At 33.3% G+C, this 24,596-nt stretch overlaps 1 protein-coding gene and 1 pseudogene across 1 annotated transcript in view; both read left to right on the forward strand.

The window, feature by feature from the left end:
• Positions 1 to 24,596, forward strand: part of LRP1B (LDL receptor related protein 1B) — a 1,811,620-nt gene that overhangs the window by 198,734 nt on the left and 1,588,290 nt on the right. The window lies entirely within an intron of this gene.
• LOC123814356 lies at positions 9,971 to 10,061 on the forward strand (annotated as a pseudogene).

Raw genomic sequence — 24,596 nt, forward strand, 5'->3', positions numbered from 1 at the left:
TGGTTTCATATAAATTTCTGAAATGTTGGTTCTATATCTGTGAAATATGTCATTGGTACTTTAATAAGGATTGCATTGAATCTATAAATTGCTTTGGGTAGTATGGCCATTTTGATTATGTTAATTCTTCCAATCCATTAGCATGGTGCATGTTTCCATTCTTTATGTCTTCCTTAGTTTCTTTTTAGTGTTGTTAGTTTTCTGAGTACATATCTTCTACCTCCTTGGTTAGGATTATTGCTAGGCACTTTATTTTTCTTGTTGCTATATCAAATGGGATTTTTTCCCTAATTTCTGCTTCTGCTGTTTCATTATTGGTGTGCAAAAATGCCTTTGATTTCTGCATATTGACTTTGTGTCCCACTGTTTGGCCAAATTCATTTAGTAGGTCAAACTGTTTTTTGTCGGAGTCTATAGGGTTTTCTACGTACACTATCATGTTATCTGTGAACAATGACAATTTTACCAATTTTACCTCCTTTCCAATTTGGATGACTTTTATTTCTTTTTCTTGTCTGATTGCTGTAGCTAGGATTTCTACTACCATGTTGAATAACAGTGGTGAAAACGGGCATCCTTGTCTTGTTCCTGATCTTAGTGGGAAAGCTCTAAAGTTTTGCCCACTGAGTATGATGTTGGCTGTAGGTATCTCTTATATGGACTTTCTTAGGTTGAGGAATGCTCTCTCTATTGCCACTTTGCTAAGTATTTTTATCATAAATGGGTGCTGTACTTTATGAAATGCTTTTTCTGCATCTATTGATATGGTCATGTGATTTTTGTCTTTCATTTTGTTTATATGATATATTATGCTTATTGACTTGTGAATATTGTGCCATCCTTGCATCCCTGGAATGAATCCCACTTGTTCTTGGTGTATGATCTATTTAATGTATTGCTGGATGTGGTTTGCCAATATTTTGTTGAGGATTTTAGCATCTGTGCTCATCAGCAATATCGGCCTGAAGTTTTATTTCTTTGTTGTGTCTTATCTGGTTTGGGGTTTAGGATGATGCTGGATTCATAAAAAAGAGTTTGGGAGCCTTCCATCTTCTTGAATTTTTTGGAATAATCTGTGAAGGATGGGGGATAGCTTTTCCTTAAATGCTTTGTAAACTTCTGCGAAAACATCTGGTTCAGAGCTTTTGTGTTTCAGAAGCTTTTTGACTACTGCTTCAATTTCATCAGCTGTTATTGTTTTGTTCAGGCTTTCTGCTTCTTCTTCATTGAGTTTTGGAAGATTGTATTTTTCTAGAAATTTGTCCATTTCACCTAGATTTTCCAATTTCTTGGCATATAGTTCTTCATAGTAATTTCTTTCAATCCTTTTTTATTTCTGCAGTATCAGTTGTAATTTCTCCTCTTTCAATTCTAATTGTGTTTCTTTGGCTCCTCTCTCTTTTTTTCTTGATGTGTCTGCCTAAAGGTTTGCCAATTTTGTTTATCTTTTCAAAGAACCAGCTCCTGGATTTATTGATAGAATTGTGCTTTTAGTCTCTAGGTCATTTAATTTTCCTCTGATCTTGATTTTTTCGTTCCCTTTATCTGCTCTGGGTTGTCTTTGTTGTTGTTCCTAGAGTTCTTATAGGCATAAGGTTAGGTTGTTTATTTGAAATGTTTCTATCTATTTTAGGTGGGCCTGTATCACTATGAAATTCCCTCTCAGGACTGCCTTCGCTGTGTCCCATAAGTTTTGGGTTGTTGTGAGTTCATTTTCATTTGTTTTCAGAAACTTTTTGATTTCTTCCCTAGTCTCATTCTTGACCCATTCATTGTTTAATATCATGCTATTCAATCTCCATGAGTTCGAGTGTTTTTTAGTTTTTTCCTTGGGTTTGGTTTCTAGTTTTAGTCCCTTGTGGTCAGAGAAAATGCTTGATATGATTTCAATTTTCTTGAATTTGGTGAGGCTTGTTTTGTATCCTATCATGTGGTCTATCTTTGAAAATGTTCCATGTGCATTTGAAAAGAATGTGTATTTTGCTTCTTTGGGATGAAAGGCTCTATATATATATCAGTTAAGTCCATTTGATCTAGGTCATTCTTCAGTGCCACAATATCTTTGTTGATATTTTGTTTGGATGATCTGTCCAGTTTTGATAGTGGGCTGTTAAAATCCCCTAGTATAAGTGTGTTGTTATCAATATCTTTCTTGAAGTCCTCCAAGATTTTCTTTAGGTTTTTGGGTGCATATATATTTACAATGTTTATGTCTTCTTGGTGGATTCTTCCCTTGAGTATTATGAAGTGACCTATGGGTCTCTTTTTATGGCTTTTTTTTTTTTGAAGTCTATTTTGTCTGATATGAGTATTGCTACCCCAGCTTTTTCCCTGTCCATTTGCTTGAAATATTTGTTTCCAGCTCTTCACTTTTAGTCTGTGTAGGTCTTTTGTTCTGAGGCAGGTCTCTTGTGGGCAGCGTATGTGTCAATTATGATTTCTCATCCATTCAGCTATTCTATGTCTTTTGATTGCAGCATTTAATCCATTTCTGTTTAAGGTTGTTATTGATAGGTACTTATTCATTGCCATTTTTTCATACTTGTGTTCCTCTGTGGAGTGCAGTGGGCTACAAGGGTAGGAAGAACCCCAAACCCCTGGTCTTGCTCCTGTCCTCTGTTTGCACACCACCAACTGCTGGCTACAACTGGGTATGTGTCTGACATTCCAGCGCCATCCATTTTCAGGGCTAGTTGATTCAGTAGGTTAGTTGATACACTCTCCTTAGCAGATTCTGACTTCTATGGACACCATCATTCCCTTTGATATTTTTAAAAGATACAGTGCTAAATTTGTTGTACACGATTGTGGGAGGAGGTTTAATTTCCCAAAGAAAATTATACCTAACAATTAGGGTATTTTAAATTTAGTCATTTTAAGTATATTGAGAACTCTAATTTGTCTTTTTTAAATTTTTCCTTAAAAGTTAGATATAAGTGTTTGTATCTAGTTAATAAGATAATAAAATCATTACCTAGGAATTCCTGAACAAAGGTTTTATAGGTAATATATGTGACATGGGCAGCAAATCACTTTGATTTTGAAAAGATACTCTAATAAAATATATTCATATTAAATATTCTGATAACATTTTATAATACTCAGAGTCATTCTATAATTCTATTTACTATAGATGAATAAAAAGTAATAGTGAATTAGATATTAGATAAATAAATAGAAAATGAAAGATCAAGTTTGCTAGCCACATATTATAAGTCAAAACAAATACAATGCATTATTCATAAATAATTTATGACCATAGTGATTAAGAAATGTAAAAAAGCTATCATTTTGTACAGATTTGCCACATAACAGAAATTAATTTATGTATTTGTTAGTTTTAGTAAAATTGGCATACTCTTTTTTAAAATAGAATTTCTTTTAAGAAACTAAGCAAAGGTAGCTAAAAATTTGTGGCAGTTATTTGAGTTATAAAAATATTCTGAAATGGTCATGGGTTGAAAATTTATATCCAGGTTTATCTGAATTTATATCACTTTTGAGTTTTGTAGTTAATACTTTACAATAACCAGTACTTATAATTTGAAATTTCTTTTATTCTTAAGAAATATACTTATACCAGCATAATGTGACTCTTCTAAAAAATGTATTATGAAAAAGTCTGAGTATATTTTATATTCTGATGAAAAATGTAAAATGGCAGGCTTCCATGGATTAAGGAAGAAGATGCAAATGTTCAGAGGCTCTAACTCATCACTTTGCTTCCCATGATGATAAAAGAGTATTCTTTGCTTGTATTATAGTGCTTTACAATTGCAAAATAATGAATAGTGTACTTTGTCATTTCTTAAAATACACTATTTTTCAAATTAAAATATTCTATTTAATGCCTTTAATGTTTAAAAACCAGCTATTGCTTTCTTACAAAGAATTAGGAAGATGTGATAAACTCATGACTTATCAAGTACTAGAGACATGCCTATATCTTAGTTTTAAAATTAAAATTCACTTAAAGTAAAAACTGAGGCTGTCTTTTTGGTTACTTTTAGATTCAAAGAAATTGTATGAATGTGGTTTTTCTCACTACTGTTGACTAGATTGTTTTCAATCCAGTCCTATTTGCTGTCAGTTATCTTCCCAAGGCCAAAGCTGATACCATCAATTTTCTTCTCAAATACCTGTTAAATCTCTGTTGCTTCCAAGAAAAAAAAAGAAATGGTCTAGATTGAGAAATGATTTAACCTATATCTCCATATTTTTTTCACTTTGTTTACATCACTGTCCATCACTAGGCACCATGTACTAGTTGCCCTACTAATCTTTTCAAAAGTCTTTTTCAAAATTCCATTCATTTTGAAATCAGGGTTTTTTTGTTTGTTTGTTTGTTTTTTCACAGAATGCCTCTTTTTGGAAAAAAAAGGTATTTTTAAAGTTAAATTCAAATTCCAACATTTTAATAAATGAATTTAGCCACATAAATATGTCCATGGTGTGCACTTAATGAATGAAAGTTTTTTAAAAACCTCTTTCTTTTTATAAAGTATCAGTATAGAAACATTTTAGTCATTGTAATTTTTGAAGTAAATTCAAGAATCGAAAAAGAAACCTTTAGGTAATTATTTAGTTAACTGTCCTTTAATACCAAATGGAACTGATGATGGGAATCTAAACAGAGTTCTTCCTCCCTTTCCTGAATAAAATTCTACCTACTCTTTGAGATTAATCTCAAACACCAAAAGAAAATCTTCTTTCCAACCTCCTGCCATTTGAATTGATTTCTCTACCACCCCTTTTTGAAATATAAAAGCACTTTCTATTTTTTCCTGGCTCTTTGTAGTATGATCATTCATGTGATTGTCTAGTTCCTCCACCCCTCACTACATGCACACTATTAGACTGTAGACATATATATCCTGAGATATGTGTCATCCCAGTTGTCTTAATGTTAATCCAAGGTCCCATTGTGTAGGGTCTAAAATAATATTTTCTGCTTGTTATGTAGGAAAGTGTATTTTAAATTTACCATAGCAATTATTAGAGTTCTCTAGACCTCTGAAAAAAAAACCCTGCAGTTTGTATGTATTTTCCCATCCTCATACAATAACACATGTGTGTTGGGGTGTGTTTGTGTGTATTGGTTGCATAAGCTCTGAGGAGAAAATAACACCATGTTTAACATCTCATAAGTGTGGAAGAGCTTGTGGCCTCTAGGAAGCTGAAAGTAACAGTTCTCCTTTTAATAGGCAGTTACATTTAATGTGAAGTATATAACAAATCCAAAATATCAAAATATAAAAAGGAAAAGTGAATAGAGACCATGTCTTAATGAATGTGATAACATTTGGTAAATCAGTTTCTGTATCTATAAAATGAGGATTTGGCTTTAAAAATTCTATAAATTCATCTGCTTTTAAAATGCCACGATTTTAAATTCATTACATAAGGAACGCCTTTCTTCTTACGTATAGCTAAATTGGTCTAAACCCCAAACCAACAGTATGAGTTAATCAAAAACCAGAATAACCATGCATCTTATCTGCTCACCCACTGCACTGATTGGTGTGCATTTTGAAGGATTGTTAATTTTTACAAATGACTGATATTTTGACTATTACCACTGAGCATTCTACTGCATAAATCAATCAAGCAGTTCACTAATAGCTCCTGTGTGTCTTGGAAATTGAGTACCTCCAAAGTCCCCAAGGAGTAACTTACTTGGCAGACTCTTGTACAATAATTATGGCATTTAGGACAGATAGATGTATTCTGTTCTCTAATAAGTCTCTCCTGCTGACTTAAAATGTCAAGTTTTGTTTTTACAAATGTTAAAATTAAATTAAGGGGAATATGGTCATTATAATGATGCAGCTCTAGTACTTAAAATCATTAATATATTTTATAGATGAACTGGTTGTAACTATTACATAGATTAATAGTTAAAAGTCCCAAGACATTAACATAGGCTGGAGTTTCAGTGTTTTACATTCCTAGAGATTTTAAAACCTAAAATGTGGTGGCTTAAATGTGCCAGAATGTGCCATATGTTCTGAAAATGATGTGGGCACTTTGCATAGCTCTTTTGGGCCATGAGTAAATGAAATAGTTAAAGCCTGCACTTTCCATAGTCACTACCTCTATGAGTTTTGGGTCCTCACAATATTTTGAAAACCAGCCTGGGTTGTTTATGTTGTACCAACAGTTATTTTTGTTTTTTTAGCTGTGGGTCACCCTGGCCTGAGTTTGGGATCCTGTAATAAATAGAGATCATATTTTACTCATCTTCAAAACTCAGATGCTAGCCCTGTGCTCAGTTCATGCAAAATCAGTATTAATGTAATAAATTAAATGAATTCTATTTCCACATATTTGTATTTACACTGTACTTTAGGGACAATTTAAAGAAAGAACAATTTAAAGAAAACAAAGCATACCTAAGATTTAGGATTTTTTAAAGTATTTACTTCCATCATAAGAAAGAAGAAAAGCTTAAAATTAAATTTCTCCAAAAACCTGCTAGTTTGTGGGAATTGAAGGAAATGTTTTCCTGTGAAACAGCAAATATGTGGACCATATATGTAAGGATGATTAAGAAAATCCATACCTCAAATATGGATTTTATATTTTTTAAAAATCAAGCAGTTCTGAATATAGCTTTATGTGAATATTGGACATGTCATTGATTTTTGCATTGTGACATCAAATAAAACTTGATGAAAACCTTGAAATGTAGACTGCTTATGAGTAGCATTGGTGAGATTTTGTTTGCATGCATTGTGTGTATATTATCGAAGTTAATTTCTCAGGAGTAACAGTATATCAAAGTGGAGATGTGTCTAATGTTTGGCATTGAAAATGACCTCTAATTTAGTCTTAATCTTGACACTATTTGTTGAGATGTGAGTAAATATTTGGTAAAGAATAAGTCTTTACTTCCAAATCTCTTCTTGAATATGTATTTTCAACTGCTGGGCAATTTTGGAGAATTTTGACATGTGGCTTAACAGAAATCTAGATTAGGCAAAAATAAAGCAAAATACAGATATTCTAAGACAACTTTCTATTTATAAATAGTCCCCTGAATGTGCTCTCTTATTCTCTCTTATTAAGATACCCTTGGCAGATTAACAATGTGGGATCAGGGACATTTCAGTCCTACACCAGCCCAAGCAAATATAAGCCTATAATAAAGTTAAACCACAGTCAATCCTGATATAACTTTTGGTTCTGGATCAACAATCTCTGAGGCCCAAGACAGTGGACTTACTTATCATAGTTATATTCCTCTACCTCTTTCCTTTAATTTTTATATCTTGATTTTGTTTCAATTTCAAAATGTAAATTCAGTCATATGACACTGCAAGATTTATGTTTTTATTACACCAAGTTCAGAGACATTGTTTTATAGCCATATCTAGAAACAGATGTGAAGCCCTGACTGGTATGGCTCAGTGGTTGGGTGGTGTCCTGCAAAGTGTAAGATAGAAACAGATACGAGTTCTGGGCCATATGATTCTGTCATCAGATATCAATATGTTTATTTAGAAAGTCTGCTTTTAGATATGAACAACATGAAAGCTGTACATGAGGTTTGTAAATTATTTTCAAATTAATTTATTAAAGAATAATATAAGCATGTAAAAACTAAAATATACATGTTTAGCCAATAACATTTGTTACTTCAAAGACTTGATTATCGTTAATACCCACAAGCCCAAATAGTGTTCCAAAGGTTGTTTCTTATGTGTTTCAATGATGTAATATAATTTTAAAATATTTGCATATACCCTCTTTTTATACAACTTATAATACAAAGATTATATGACTAAAATAAATAAACCACTTTATAAGAACCTCATTTCTAAATGAGGAGAAAGGGAGTATATATTAAAGACTTTGAAAACAGTAGAGTCTAAAATTAATTTAAATGTCATTCTTTTCCTGAATTTTGTGATGGAGAAAATATTACCTAGTAGCAGGTCACAGAGTATATCTGGGCTCCTGAATTGCAGGTCACTTACTTCTTCCTGTAGTACAGATTTGCCCCGCTACCACCTTTGAGGAGAATGGATGATATCATGGTTCCTTTGAAGTCAGCTGAATTCAGGCAGGTGTGAACAGGAAGGGGAGGGGAAATTACCTAAAAGACACACTGCAGCAAATCAACAACTTTAGAATATAGAAGCATCTTTTTCAGAGCCAAGCTAAAGATTCAGTTTGATGAGTACTGTTCAAAACAAGATGACTGTTGTCGAGATCACAACTTGGGAACAAGAATGAGGGAAAGTAGATGCCACAAATACTGGTAGCAAGCAGAACTCAAGAAAGATTTGTGATTTCACTATCAGTCCCTTCAGTTAAGTGTAGAAAAGACTCATGCTAACGATAGCATGAACAGACCACCATATATATTTTTCAGAGTTCTTGGTTGTAACAACTGAAAATTATTCCAGTTAACTAAAAAAGAGAAGGGATTTATTGGAAGGATAGCACATAAAATTAACTGGAGGTTGGAAAAGCAGATTAAAAAAAAAAACTAAGGAAAGCACGTCACTGGTTAGGATACCTCTACTAGACACATACCACTCAAGAGTAGCAAAATCAGTAAATGTCTACCACACAATAAGGATATTTATTACCTGCTGATCAAAATATGAACAGTTTCTTCTCTAAAGAATCAAAGACTCATTTAAAAGATGGAGAGAAATGTGCAGAGACAAAATTTTGTGACAATATGCTTTCCTTTTTAAAAATTCAAAACTTTTGTGAATGTAGACTAAGAGATAGAGGGAATGGTTCTGCAAATTGATGCTTCAGTAGATTCTTCTAAAAATTCAGGGCATTTACCCATGGATCATGTGATGATGACTGTTTACAGTAATTTTGCTATCTAACTGATATATGATTTGACAGATTATAGAAGTGAATTGTAACCTTTTTTGTAAATATATTGTGCTCTAAATGTTTTTAGTAATCAGTCAATTGCTACTTATTGAATATATAGCATACTTAAAGTACTATGTAGAAACACTACCTCTAAGGGGCTTATGAGTTAGTCAAAGAGGCAAGAGATATTATCCCAAATTAATAAATGACAAACTAATCAACTCTCTAAATGGAGTCTTGAAAAATATGAACATTATTCTGAACTGATATTGCATCATGAATACATGTATTTTATTACCACTACAGTAAGGGATTTTGAGAAAAAGTTCATACTGTTAGGAGCATCACTATGTGGACTTAAATTCTTTTTATAGAACGAGGCTATTGATTTTGTAATTTGCTGCACAGAAAAGATTTAGCAGAAGAAGATTAAATTATATTATCGAAAGAAATACATATTACAATGAGTCTCACCACAACTTGTATATATTTAAATTGTCTATAAAATAAAGAGCAGTATGTGAATGCTGCTTCAAAGCAGGATTCCTATGTGAGTTATTAAATCAACCCTTAAGATGTTTGCTTAAGGATTATGTGAAGTATATAGAAAGTTGGTTGTGTGGACCATGTAATAGGTGGGAATTGGTGAGAGTTAAGAGATGAAGCTGATTTTGGATTTTGGTTATTATTTACATTGTTTATTTTTTTCAGAGTTTGCAGGTCTGAAATTTTATAAATAGTTACAATTGGCTATGTAGCTGTAAGAACTCTGCTCACAGATACAATAGAAAAAGAGTTAAACCTTTCATATCAGGGAAACAGAATATGCATACATTCAGCAAGTCACAAAACCTAAATCTGTGGAGACATTTGTTTAAAAAACAACAGTAACTTCACTTACTTCTATCACTTGGAACTTATAGCTACCTAGTTTCTGATCACAAGGATCAGTAGCATTTTTTAAAAAATATTTTTTCTTCCTGGCTCTCTTTTTGTCATTTTTTATTGTTGTTCAAATAGAGTTGTCTCCATTTTCCTACCACCCCTTCCCTCCACCTCCCACCCTCCATCCTTTCTCCCCTTTGGCTTTGCCCATGTGTCCTTTATACACATTCTTTGTGACCCAATTGCCTCTCGGCCTTTTGGCTAAGATCAAGTGTAGTATCTGTTCTTATCAGTTTAAAAATAATTTCAAAACAATTTACATTTTAACATATTTATGTATTTATTTTAAATGCTTTTAGGGGTGACATTTAATGTGATGGAGAAGAAAAATTATTTACATGTTGACTATTTTGTATATCAAGATGACATCAGTCATTAAAAAGGAATGAGCAAAATATTGTACTTGATAATTTCCACTTAATGCCTACTGTGTATGAAACACTCTAAAATCTTTCCCATTTTTTCATAAATCTTTACCATTTACTATCAGATGGAAGTTATTATCCTGCAGTCGAGACTTAAATATGTTAAGTAATTTGCCAGGGTTTCATTACATATAAATAAAGGGCCAACATTTATAATCAAGAAGTTCAAAGTCTATACTCTTTGCACTTGGTTTTGCAGAGACTACAAATGACCCAATAGATTGCCTTGCCCAGCAGAGCCAGAAATTGCTTCCAGAGGCATGTCTCTATCAATTGTGTGAAGTTGATCCCTATGTGATATCTGTGTCATTAATAGAAATATTGAGAAACGCAGATCTTCCTGAGCCCAGGCTAAAATGTAAAAGGGAAGAAAGTTCATTGGCTTCTGCTGGTTTCAACAGGGGTCATTTCCAGGATATTGTCTAGCCTAAGCCTTGAGAATCAGAAGCAAATATAGCAATCTTCTTTGACCTGTGTATAAGGTACAAATGAATTTTTTATTTAATTTCCTATAACTTAGTGTTTTATGGAGATCAGATTGATTCTTTTTTTTTATTTTACTTTTTATTTAATCTTTACTGTAATTTTTTCCATTACCATTCAGTCCCCTTATACCCCCTGCCCCCAGCAGTCATCACACCATTGTCCTTGTCCCTGCGTTCTTATTCCTTTTGGCACTATCCCTCCACTCCCTCACCTCCCCAACACTAGCTGTCATCCTGCTCTCCATCTGATGAAGCTGTCCCCATGGTAGGAACACTACCAAGGAACACTACCATGTTCCTTGGTAGTTCAGTTTGTTCATTAGATTCTACGTATGAATGAAGTCATATAGTATTTGGCTTTCTCTGATTAGCTTATTTCCCTTAGCATAATTTTCTCCAGGTCCATCCATACTGTGGCAAAGGGTAAAACTTTCTGTTTTACAGCCAAGTAGGGTACCATTGCATAAATGTCTGTAGTTGAAAAATAAAGACAAAGAACCTTTAAAGATTTTAGATAATATTCTACACATATAATTTTTCTATCAGAAAGTGTTTTTTTTAAAAAATATGTTTTTTATTGTTGTTCAATTAAAGTTGTCCCCTTTGTCCCACATTACTCTCCCCTGCCCTACCCACCCTCCACCTCCCACTTTTAATCACCCCTCCCATTGTCTTTGTCCATGGGTCCTTTACACATGTTTGAATTGACCCTTCCCCTTCTTTCTCCTATTATCCCCTCCATACCTCTCCTCTGGTTACTGTCAGTTCTTTATCTCCATGTCTCTGGTTCTATTTTGCTCACTTGTTTGTTTTATTGATTAAGTTCTACTTATAGGTGAGATCATATGGTATTTGCCTTTCTCTGACTGGCTTATTTCACATAGCATAATACACTCTCCAGTTCTATCCATGCTATCTGGAAGGGTAGGTGTTCCTTTTTCTTTATGCTGTGTAGTATTCCATTGTGTAAATTTACTACAGTTTTTTGATCCACTCATTTACAGATGTACACTAAGGCTGTTTCTAGCACTTGGCTATCATAAATACACTGTTGTGAATATCAGGGTGCATAAGTTCTTTGTAATTGGTATTTCAGTATTCTTAGGGTATAATGCTAGCAGTGGAAGTGCCAGGTCAAAAGGCATAAAAGCCATATATGAGACACCTATAGCCAACATCAAATTATGGGCAAAACCAAAAATCTCTCCCACTAACATTAGGAGCAAAACAAGGATGTCTGCTTTCACCACTTCTATTCAACATAATATTGGAAGTTCTAACCATAGTGATCATACAAGAAAAAGCAATAAAGGCATCTGAATTGGAAAAAAGGAAGTAAAACAGTCATTGTTTGCAGATGACATGGTAGTGTATATAGAAAACCCTATAGACCCACGAAAAAACTATTAAACCTAATTAGTGAATTTGGCAAAACAGCTGCATACAAATCAATATTCAGAACTCAAAGGCATTTTTGTATACTAACAATGAAACATCAGAAATAAAAATTAGAAAAAAAAATCCCATTTGCTATTACAGTAAGAAAAATAAAATACCTAGGAATAAACCTAACCAGGGAGGTAAAAGATCTGCACTCAGAAAACTATGGAACACTGAAGAAAAAATTAAAGAAGATATAAATAAAGAGAAGCATATTACTTGTTCATGGTTTGGAAGAGTTAACATCATCAAAAGGTCCATACTACCCAAATCAATTTATAGATTCAAAATATTTATCTTTTAAGCAAAGAACCTCACTCCTTTTTTTCAGGAATTCAGAATAAGTGTGAATTACTAAAAACAATAGTATGCATGCATAAAACATGCCATTAAAATATAGTTCCTTTCATTATAGTATATAAAGTTAGAGTACCTTATAAGAATAAGAAATTGTAAATGTATATTAAATCTGGATATGATTTAGCAGCCTCTAAGGGAAGTGATTTTCTCTTGAAATAATATGGCTTTCTGGAATAATGTTTTATGTGATGACACACTAGATGTTGAAGTTTGAGTATTTGGTTGGCTTTTAGGGATTGAATGAAAGACAGAATCACAAGATTCTGTCAACATAGATGAGTTCTCACCTATGTTCTCAATTCATAAAACTTGATCATGATAACATCAGAAGTAATATTGTGTCATTAGAAAGGATAGAACTAATAAAAATGCTTAAAAGGCAAGTGGAAATTTATATTACTGTTATAAATGTAAACATTAGAAAACATGAATCTATACTATTTTAGCTGTAGGATTGACAAAATGTTAATAATCAATTTCTCTGTTCTTTTTTTGGCATTTGTAAATTATTGCAATATTTATGGAATATCTGTGATATGTACATAGCATTTTAAGGCTCTAAGACTACAAAATAGATATACACAAACATGGGGGGAGATGGAAAGAGAGATTATAATCTAAAAGGTTATAGAAATTGTGTCACATGTAAAACTTCACATTTGTTCATTCATCTTGATCTTCTTATATTTACCAACTGCCAGTGACATAAACTTACCCTCATTTTTTCCCCTCCTTGCACAGTGAATTTACTTCCAAATTTGACAAGTCTCTATCACTGCTTCTCATTCTTATCCCTTATTTCCTATTCTTATTGCCACTAACAATGTTTGGAACTTCTATACTGACTCTAACTTCCTTGATTGCTTCCATTCCATCAAGTTATACAACATTAAATGGCCAAATGGTCAGCACTAACAATAACTGTTATTGAAGTTTGAAATAAGAGGGCTCAAAGATGGGAGAGGGAGAGAAAGAGAAAGAAACAAAGAGAGGGAGAAAGAGAAAAAAGAACTTGAACCAGATATCACAATCATGTCAATGTTTGACTCAAATGCTACATAGTGCAGATGGTTTTGATTAAAAAAAATAAACAGAATGGGGAGGAGCAATCGAAAAATGAATGATGTTTTGAAGCATGTTTCTAGTCTTTATGCTAAGAAATCACTTAAGGTGCTGGAGAGAGAATAAGTTGTCATTAAGTAGAATCCAAACCCTTTAACAAGGGTATATTTTCCAGGGGGGAAGTTTGTTTTAGTCTCTTACTTCCAACTTGTGTTTAGAAAGTTTGTTTCAGTCTCTTACTTCCAACTTTCAGCTTGTGTTTAGAACTTGTTTCTAAACACAAGCTGATTAATTAATTAATTAGAGATTAATACAAATATTGGGAAAAAAGAAGATAAAGACAAAAATTCCAGGTCTCTATTTTTATTTCTCTGTTAAACCTCTCTTTTGTGAAGTAGTTATTTAAGATTTCTATGATTTATTTCATTATTAAAATTCACATAAGATAAATAAATCACTGACTATTTTCATATAACAAAATTAGTTGAAATTAAAAGCATATTTATAACCTGTCAAATGATATTCAAATGTTATTTTTTTAAATTTATTGATATTAGAGAGAGAAAAAAAAGGATACAGAAAAATCCTTAACTTGTTCCACTTATTTTTACATTCACTGATAGATTCTTGTGTGTGCCCTGACTGGTGTTCAAACCCACAACCCTGGCATATCAGGATGACATTCTATCCAACTGAGCACTGAGCCAGGGCTCAAATGTTAGTTACTTAAAAATGAAAACACAACACAAAACTTATAGGATGCAGCAAAAGCAGTTCTAAGAGGGAAGTCTACAGTAATGAATGTCAATATTAAGAAAAAAGAAAGGCTTGTATAAATCACCTAATTTTATACCTCAAAGTAAAAAAGTAGAAACAGAATAAAAAGTAAATCCAAAGTTATCAGAGAGAAGTAATAAAGATTAGAGTTGAAATAAGTGAAATAGAGACTAGGAATACAACATAAAATCAGTGAAACTGAGTTATTTTAAAAAGATAAATGAAATTGACAAAATTTCAGCTACACTAACCAAGAAAAAGAGAGGATTCAAATAAACAAAATCATAAATGAAAGAGGAGGCATTACAACAAATATCACAGAAATACAAAACATCATAAGAGGATATTATGAATAATTATATTTCAACAAATTGGATAATTTAGAAGAAATGGATGTTCTTCTAAATGTACAATCTATCAAGACAACTCTAGAGAAGTCAAAAACCTGAACAGACTAATGATGACTAAGGATATTGAAGCCATAATCAAAACCCTCTTAACAAAGAAATGCTCAGGACCAGAGGGTTTCACTAGTGAATTATACCAATACTTCAACACAAATTTGTACCACTCCTTCTCAAACTGTTCCCCCCAAAAATTGAAGAAGAAACACTACCAACTTCATTTAAAAAGTTTACTCATTAGCCTGATACCAAAGCCAGATAAGAACATTATAAGAATAAAAAACTGCAGGCCAATATCCCTGGATTATAGATGCAAAAATTGTCAACAAAATTCTAGTAAACTGAAATAAATAGAATATGGAATTGATCATACAGGTTGATTGAGATTTATCTCTGAAATACAAGGATGGGTCAACATAAAAATTAATAAATGTAATTATTAGAATAAAACATTGACAAAATAAAAGGATAAAATAATTGATACTCTAAATAGTTGCAGACAAGCATTTGAAAAAAATTCAACATCTTTTCATGATAAAAACTCTCAACAAGTAGTGTATAGGTGAAATATACTTCAACATGATAAAGGCTGTGTATAAGAAACTCACAGCTAACATTATACTCAATGGTGAAATGCTGAAAGCTCTTTCTCCTAAATCAGGAACAAGACAAGGTTGCCCATTCTCACCAATCCTATTCAACAATCCCAGTACTAGAAATTCCAACACAGAAATCATTGAAGAAAGGAAATGAAAGACATCCTGATTGAAAAGGAAAAAAGCAAAACTGTCTCTTGGCAGATGACATGATCTTCTATAGAGAAAATTCCAAAGACTCCATGTTTTTCAGGAACATGTATAAAGGACACATGGACAAAACCAAAGAGGAGTGATAAGATCAAAGGTGGGAAGTGGGGATCGTTAGGGGGAGTGATAGGGGGAAATGGAGAAAACAATTAAAAAAGTTAAAAAATCTGTCAGAAGTAAGGAACAAATTCTGTAAATATAAAAGGTACAACACAAAAATAAAATATCAATTACATTTCTGTACACTGATAGTGAAATACCTGAAAAAGAAATTAATAATTGATTTACAATAGTTTCCTAAACACTAATATACTTAGGAGTAAATTTAATTAAGGAGGTAAAAGATCTGGGTGCTGTAAACCATGGGCACTTATGAAAGAAATTGAAGGTACAAATGGAAATATAGCCCCAGTCATGAACTGGAAGAATTAGTAGTATTAACATGTTTATACTACCAAACCATCTACAGATCAATGCAATCCCTACCAAAATCTCATGGCATTTTTCACAGAAATAGAAAAACAATGACTCTAAAATTTGCATGGATCAACAAAGCATCCTGAATAGCCAAAGCATTCATGATAAAAAAGAAAAAGCCAGTGGCTTCACACTTTCAGATTTCCAGCTATTCTGCAAAGTTATAGCAATAAAACAGTATGGTATTAGCATAGAAATAGACACATAGGAACATGTAATATAATTGAGAGTCCAGAAACAAGCCCACATGTGTACAGTCAACTAATATTTCACAAAGGAGCCAAAGACAAAACATGGAAAAGATAGCCTTTTTAATCAATGGTATTCAGAAAACTGGATATTCACATGCAATAGAATGAATTTGGATCCCTATCTTATATTACTAATAAAAATCAAGTCAAAATGAATTAAAAACTTAAGTATAAGTCCCAAAATGCTAAAAGTCCTAGAAGAAAACATAGGGGAAAATCTCCTTAATATTGCTCTTGGAAATTTATTTTTTGGATATAAATAAAAAGCTTAAATAACAAACAAAAACAAAAATAATGGGACATCATACTAAAAACAAACAAACAAACAAACAAAAAACTCTGTACAGCAAAATAAATAACGGAATGAAGAGATAACCCATGGAGTGGGAGAAAATGTTGTAAACCATGTATTAGATTAAGGGGCGAATATCCAATTTCCATAAAAACTCATATAAACCAATAACAAAAACACAAACCCACAAATAATCTGATTTTAAAATGGGTGGATGAACTTAATAAACATGTTTCCCAGAAAGCATACAAATAGTTAACATGTATGTGAAATTATGTTCTATTATCATTAACCATCAGGGAAGTGAAAATCAAAACCACAGTGAGATATCTCCTCATACCTCCTATAATAACTCTTTTCTCCTTCTCCTCTCCTCTTCTCTCCTTTCCTCTCCCCTCCCCTCCCCTCCCCTCCCCCCCCTCTCTAAAAGATAAGCATTGGTGAGTACATGGAGAAAAAGATACCCTTGCACACTATCAGTGGAAATGTAAATTGGCACAACCACTATGGAAAACAGTATAGAGGTTCCTCAAGAAATTTAAAATAAACCTGTTATATGATCAATCAGTCGCACTTCATATCCACAGGAAATAAAATCACTGTCTTGAAGAGATATTTGAACTCTCATTTTCATTGTAGTATTATTCACAATAGCCAAGGCATAGAAACAACCTAAGTGTCCACTGAAGGATGGATGCAGTATTATTCAGCCATGAAAAAAGACATTCTGTCATTAAGGGAACATGAGTTGACCATGAGGGTATTTTGCTAAGTGAAAAATAAATCTGAGAAGTTCAAGGAGGGTATGATCTCATCTAACTATTAAAAAAGCCCAGCTCCATATGCACACACACTAATACATGTACTACTGCAATATACCAGTGAAGAATTGTATTCTATTTTACTTCTACAAGCACACAATATTCATAGAAGGCATTTATTTAATTTTTTATTTATCTTTTTAAAGCTTGATAATGATCATCATTTTTTAAAAAGGGAAACAATTTTTAAATAGTGCATCAAAATCAGTTGCCCTATGACTTAAATGTAATAAGAGGCATGCTACCTGATTTAGATTTCAGTCTCTGCATGAAATTGCAGTCAAATGGGTGACAATCTTGTTAGAACTGTTTATTATTATATCTTCAGCAATCTACTCCTTGAAAGAACAGGGGTGGTGAGTAGACTTGTCACAGCTAATTCAATAGTGACAGCTTGTGGTCACTGAGGCATGGGGAAATATGAAAAGAAGAGGTTAGGTGATAAGTAAGAAGTATTACAGGGCTATTATGTGGACTATTTTCTATACTCCTAATACATGCTTTTCCCTTCTATTAGAAGGACAACAGTTAAAGTGGAACAACCAATTCAAAAAAGAAACTAATTCACCAATATAATAGAATAAAATTGATTTGTGAGATAGGACAACTCCATGGTTTGTGAAATGGATGTTATTAAATTTCACAGAGTGAATTTTTTTAAAGAATATGCCCTCATAGCAGCTTCCAAATATTTGAAGGTTATCTAGTTTTTTTCTCTCTTTTCTCTCCCCCTGCCTTTCAAAACTTAATACTGAGTGTGTGTACAAAAGAGATTAGGATGGAAATAGCTTTTCTTTTCTCAGTACTGCCAATATTTGTTATATATTTGAATAGTATTTTTAGATACCATTAAACTATGCACATATTTTGTCATAAAGTCATGTTTTTAGCACCACATGTTCACTGTAACATATCAAGTAGTGCAGAGGTGTATAAGAAAATAATTATAATTTATCATTCCTCCTTGAAGTTTCCAGTAATATTTTAGTGTATATTCAACCATATCCTTTACTTTGGTCTTAACCATTATGCACAGAGATATAGGGTTTTCTTTTTCCTTTACTGTTTTAAGGAGTAAAATTGCAATCATATTTTGTATGATTTCCTTCTCTTCTTTCATTAATAAAACAACATGGGTATCACATTAATTCATGTATAATATATAATGTTCATTATTTCTAATACATAGGTAGAATTATTCATTTCCTTTACTATTCGCCTATTAATGGGCATACTGGTTGTTTCTTGCTTTCTTGCTACTTCAAACAATGCTGAACCATTCTTCTAGTAAAGACACATACTTTCAAGTGCATTAAATTGTGTTCTGGGATTTAATATACTAGCTGTGCTAAATTTTATCTGAACCCTGTAAAAAGATTTGCTTAGCAAATGAATTTTGTAATGTGACACTAGAGGGGAGAGTGAATGTGAGTGGAAACATTCCATTTCTTAAAGCTCAGAGGTAGGTAGTGGTTCATGTAGTGCTAACAGGCCCCATCACCCTTGTTAAATCAGGTTTCTGACTAAGCTATTGTCCATTGTGCCCATGACTAAAAGAGAAATCCTGTAGAACAGATGGCTTTAACTAGATGTAAACACTTAGAATCTAAAAAGGGGAGGTGTTATGCTTCATTTTGTGCCAGTTCTTGAAACATTTTAGAATGATGTTTCAGAATAACTAATGTCCACATTTATTCAAGAATATGAATTTTCTTTACAACAGCTAATTGTGAGTATGCACATCAATAAAGCGGAGGCAAAGGACACTTGTACTTTGCTGAAAATATACTACATCCATGTTTGAGGAAATTTCCTAGTTTTCAATAATATTTCTTTGATTTAGAAAAAAATAATGTTTTATGGCCTCTAACAGCTGAATTTCATCACTTTTACACTATTTTTAACTTGTTGCAAAGAGCTTGAGCTAATCAAGCTCTTCAGATCATGGCATATTTTTATCATGGTTTATTCAAGCTTTCTCATTACATTTAATTTTTCTTTCAGTCTCATTCCTCAGTTTCCATTCTCACTCTTCACATCAAGTTAGGTATAAATGTTACATTATTACATTATATTTTAGTATAATATGCAAACTATTATATATTAGAAATATCAACTTTTTCATTTAAAGATTCAACTTTATTCATATAAAATATACATTTTTTCACATCTTTATTCTTTCCTATGTTTTTTAATCTGACATCCCTACAAGTCATTCTTTGGCTGCATCTATATTAGTTTATCTATGTAACACATTTAATATTTTTAACTATCAAAGTTTTCATATTCATTATTGCTAATGGGTTTTTCTTTCTAACTATAACACAGCTTTCTAACTATAACACAACTTTTTCTTTATAACACAACTTTATGTTACTAATGCCTTCCTTTATCTTTTTGAAGGTATGTATTATGCTTATTTATTATTCTTCTACTTTTGGTCCTTTAATTTAGATTTGCATGTGATAGGTGTTCTGTTGTTTTTATACCTTTCTTTTGTAAACACTGCCCTGCTCAAATACTACTTTATGACACAATATTCCTGACAATTTAATGTGCATGCGGGACAATGGAAAAGAACCCAGTCTTGTTATCTTACTGGTGAGTTTAGGAAGGAGAGGTTATTGGCTTTATAACCACTTACTGGTAGCTCTGTGTTCTCATGGGTAACCATATCCCTACTGGAAACTTTCTTTACCTCAGCCTCTGCCTTTCCTTTTCTCAAGTGGGATCATCCTTAGTTCTAGTTAACAAAAGTTTGGCTTCTGCTGGGATGAGGTAGGGAGAAGCCCCAGCAGCCAGTTTCTGAACCAAATGTTATCTGTTCTCTACCAGAGGGTGTTTGGAAATCGCCATAATTTTAGTCATGTGAAAAGTGCTGATCTATCCCAGATGCTTTACAGCCTCACAGTGACATGGGACCTGCAAGGATCCAATCACAAAATTTTTAGGTTGAGGGAAGAAAATATGTACATTCATTTTTGGTATTCCATGCCTTTCCTATACACATGAATTTTTCTGTATTTAACTGTAATTCATTCTCTCCCCACAACTCAGCCAGGTCTGGTAAGCTTCTGGAAATCTCTCACAGTATTTATAGGATTTTCTCAGACCCATTATCTTCCTAATCAAGCCTGTGGTTTATTAGGTAATTAGTACACAGCCCCAGTTGCCATTTTGTCTAGAAATCTCCCCTTTCATGATGATGGCATTGGTCTTTATTGAGAAATTTAACTCTAAATTTTCTAAACACTAACAGATGATACTCACCCAAATGTACAAAATGGCATGTTTGCAAGGTGAAGTTAACTTCATAGTATTAGTATCTAGTTTAGTGTTGGCATAATATATAATGGTTTGTGTAATTACAACTGACCCTTAAACAACACATGTTTGACCTTCGTGAGTCCACTTATACCTGGATTTTCTTCAGCAACATACAGTTGGCTCTCCAAATCTTTGGAGTTTCCCATTTGGAGGTTTTAGGTCCTGGACTTTGCATCTGCAGATTCAACCAAACATGGATGGAATTCCGCCACTGGAAATATACAGATGCAGAGAGCCAACTTAATTTATACGAGGATTTTTCACTGTCCAGTGGTCAGTGTTAATCTGCAAGTTGTTCAAGGGCCAACTGTATACCTAAAAAGTCCCAGCATTCACCCTCGCTGGAAGCTGGCACTGTTTGTGAGTATTTAGTCTTTGGTATTACTCTGAAAGGGATTTTGATAAGGGAAACTGTATGCTGAGATGGCAATCAGAAATGATAAAATGTATGAAGTTCTAACATATATGTACAGTAAGCCCTCATTTAACATTGTGAATGGGTTCTGGGAAACATACTTTAAGTGAAACTAGGCACAGTGAAATTAATTTTACCATGGGCTAGTTGATATAAACAAGATTTAAAGTCCTGTGACATATTTCTGGTCACAAAATCACCAAACTTTTAAAAAGATGCCAAACATTTCTTATAGTAAACATTGAAAACAGTGTGACCTTATATACACATTTAAGAAAAATGAATTAAAACAAGTAAGATAATACTTTTCCAACACATTTATTCCAGTTCAGGTTTTCACAGGCAGCCAGACCATGTCTCAACAGCTCAGGGTAAGAGACAGGAAGCCATCTGGGACAGGACACCCTTGCATTGCAGGGCACCCTTACACACACCCACACTCATTCAGACTGGGACAGTGGAGACACTCTGACTCTCCTCATGGACACATCTCTGGGGTGTGGGAGGAAACCGGAGTCTGGGAGAAAGCCCATGCACATAGTGAAAACTTACAAACTCCACACTGGCAGTGAACCTATTCTGGCATAATTTTTTTTCTCATCAGTGTTATATTGAAACTATGTTATTTGAGGTCCTGCTATTAGAATTGAAGCAATTATGTTTATTGTTGAAATAATACTCAGAGGAAATAAGAGAGTTGTGTTATGAAATATATGAAGTTCCATCACATAAGAATGAAAAACACTTCTTGATAAAATCAGTGATGGGAACAGTCATTAAAATAAAAATATATTTGTTAAATGAGTTTACATGCATGGTGCATGTTTGTGGGGGTTTCATGAGCTTTGGGGCTGAACAACGAAAGCAAAAAAGACCAGGAGGTGGCAGTAGCTCATAGAAGCTTTGACAGGTGTGCAAGGCAGGCAAGTCCCTTCCAACAAGAGACTGGCCAGAGGTGCAAGGCTTGGGGCTTACCTCCCACTTAGGAGGAGAAAGAGTGAATTCCCAGGGAAAGAGGAATGAGAATGAGAGAAGGTGCTTGTGTGTCTGGGAGATGTTACTCATCAACAAGGTAGAGAGTCTCTAGGTCACAGAAATCCAAAGGACAGCAAAAGCTAAGAGTCTTTGTAGCTCCCGGCTTATCTTATCTATGGCTAACAGATGTTGGGTGTAATTTCACAGGGTATGCGAAGCAGTCACACTCTGAATGTCTAAAAAATTGCTTATCTGGGCTTTAAAACAATTGATTCTGTAAAAAAAAAATGAGTTTGGCACCCATGGGATTTTGAGCTAATGAATCAGTCTGCTGTAAAGAAATAAATAATCTAGAGGCCGATATAGAGAGGCTACCTTTGGCTGCTTTCATAACAGCGCAAAAGACTGCATTTTGTTTATATGAGTTTACTTAATCTCAAGAAAGATAGTTTCATTGCAGAATTGGAACTAGAATTTCCCTAAAATAGAATGACTTGCATGGAAAGTATTATAGAAGAAGTGAATAGAGATTGGGTTACATATATAAAATTCTCTTCAGGTCACCCTTGTGACCATATTTAAAACATATCATAGCAAAGATCTCTAAATTAACCAAACTATCCTTATGAATAGTAAACATGACACATCAATAAAATTTCACCACTAAAACCTTTTTTATCATGAAATGATCCTCTTAATCTTTTCTTTTGAGTCAGTAATTTAGCAATTCCTAGTTTTAGATTAATGCGTGTGTGTAGCAAATTTTATCAAAATATTTAACTATTTTGACCAAATTCAGGGGCATTTTTGCAGTTCTTATTTTGCCTGTGTTTGATAAAATCTAAAACAAAATTTCTCAACACATAATAATTATTTGTTAGTGCTTTTCAATGTTTTGTGTGTCAATGTTATAAATTCTGACATAAATGACACTGAAGTTCTTTTAGCTTTTTTAAATAACATAAAAATAACATTTAGATCAATTAGATTATCTACCCTAGGTATATTTATGATTAAAATTATACAGAAAACCCAGAGCATAGTATTTTTCAGTGACCCCAAGATAAAATACTTAAGTGTGTGGACATGTAATAAAGTACAATTATATTTTCAGTCATGTCACTTCTCATGCATATTGCAATGAGAGTCCATTGCATGTGTGTGCTTTTAGCAATTCTATAGGTGTATAATGAGCATCAAGCAGTATCTGACATTACCAAAGTTTGTCAAATTTTAGTAATAATGAAAAATGAGTGTTTCAGTGTGCACATTACAAAAAAGTATCTGAGATTACTGGTAGTGATAAACTCCATCTCTTAATAGTTTTCACCTTGGTTGTAAGAGACACTCGGAGTCTCAGCCATGGATTTGATGTAGGCATCGTGAAGCAGAGTGAATGATCTGCATGGCTGTCATCCTGGCAGTGCATTAGGGGAGACTGATGCCTTCTTTCACTTCACAGCAGCTATAGCTATCTGAAGAAAATCAGATATCCCATTTAGAAGACAAATGAAGCAAAATATGGTTTCAAGGAGAATAAAGAATATATAAATCCAGTCTTAGTAAGGAAGAAACACTCTTAAAAACATTAGCACCTTCTCTTTATTTCTTGATTTCTATGTAAATAGAATTAGTGGGAGAAATATACTAACCTCCAGCTGGGAAAGATCTAGCTAAAATTCAAGACCTCATATCAGAGAAACACCTCTGAAATAACACTCATTGATTATAAATTAATTCGATTTTTATAAACAATTCCAGTGGCTATAATGTATGTGATATCGCTGTGCACACAAATCTACCAGTTAGGTTTTCTTAGGTGGCATTTGTCAGAAAAGACTAAATTGAGGGTTGCTGTGCTCTGAAAGCTGACAGATGATTTCAAAGATTCTGTTGTTTCTGTAATTTTTCCCCTTATTCACCACTGTGGTAGTTTAGTGCTGTCCCAAGCATGGTGCCACTGGAGGGCACACATGACTGTCATCAGCTCTAGGGACCACATTTCTACACAGAGAGAAAGTGTTGGCTCTCCAGAGCTGGAACACAAGTCCCAGACCTCACTGTGGTTGCTTATTACTCTATACAAGGAGTTGATTTATTGTACCACGCTAATTTTAGGTCAGTTAGAGACCATACCTGATAGAACAAAGCACACTAAGATGAAGAATTTAAACATTGATCATTATCCAAATTAAATATAATTTTTATCACATTTTAGTCTCTCTTTCTGTGACATTGTCTTAACAAGAGTTATTCATTTTGAAGATGTTTCTTATTTGCCTATCTAGTTGTTCAGGCTCAACTTTGAGCAACATAGAAACAGAATATTTCTTTATTACTATAGTAGCCCCAAACAGGTATTTCTCTCTCCCTCCCTTTGGTTTAGTGAGGCCTCCATACTAATGTGATATTTTCTAAAAATTTGAACACACAGTACATTAGGAACGTGCACTCAGATTTGGCACTTTGGGGCTTCTATAAAAGCCACAT

This window comes from Phyllostomus hastatus, unplaced genomic scaffold (genome assembly GCF_019186645.2).
Source record: "Phyllostomus hastatus isolate PE091 unplaced genomic scaffold, TTU_PhHast_1.1 phas_contig_1, whole genome shotgun sequence".
NCBI lineage: Eukaryota > Metazoa > Chordata > Mammalia > Chiroptera > Phyllostomidae > Phyllostomus > Phyllostomus hastatus.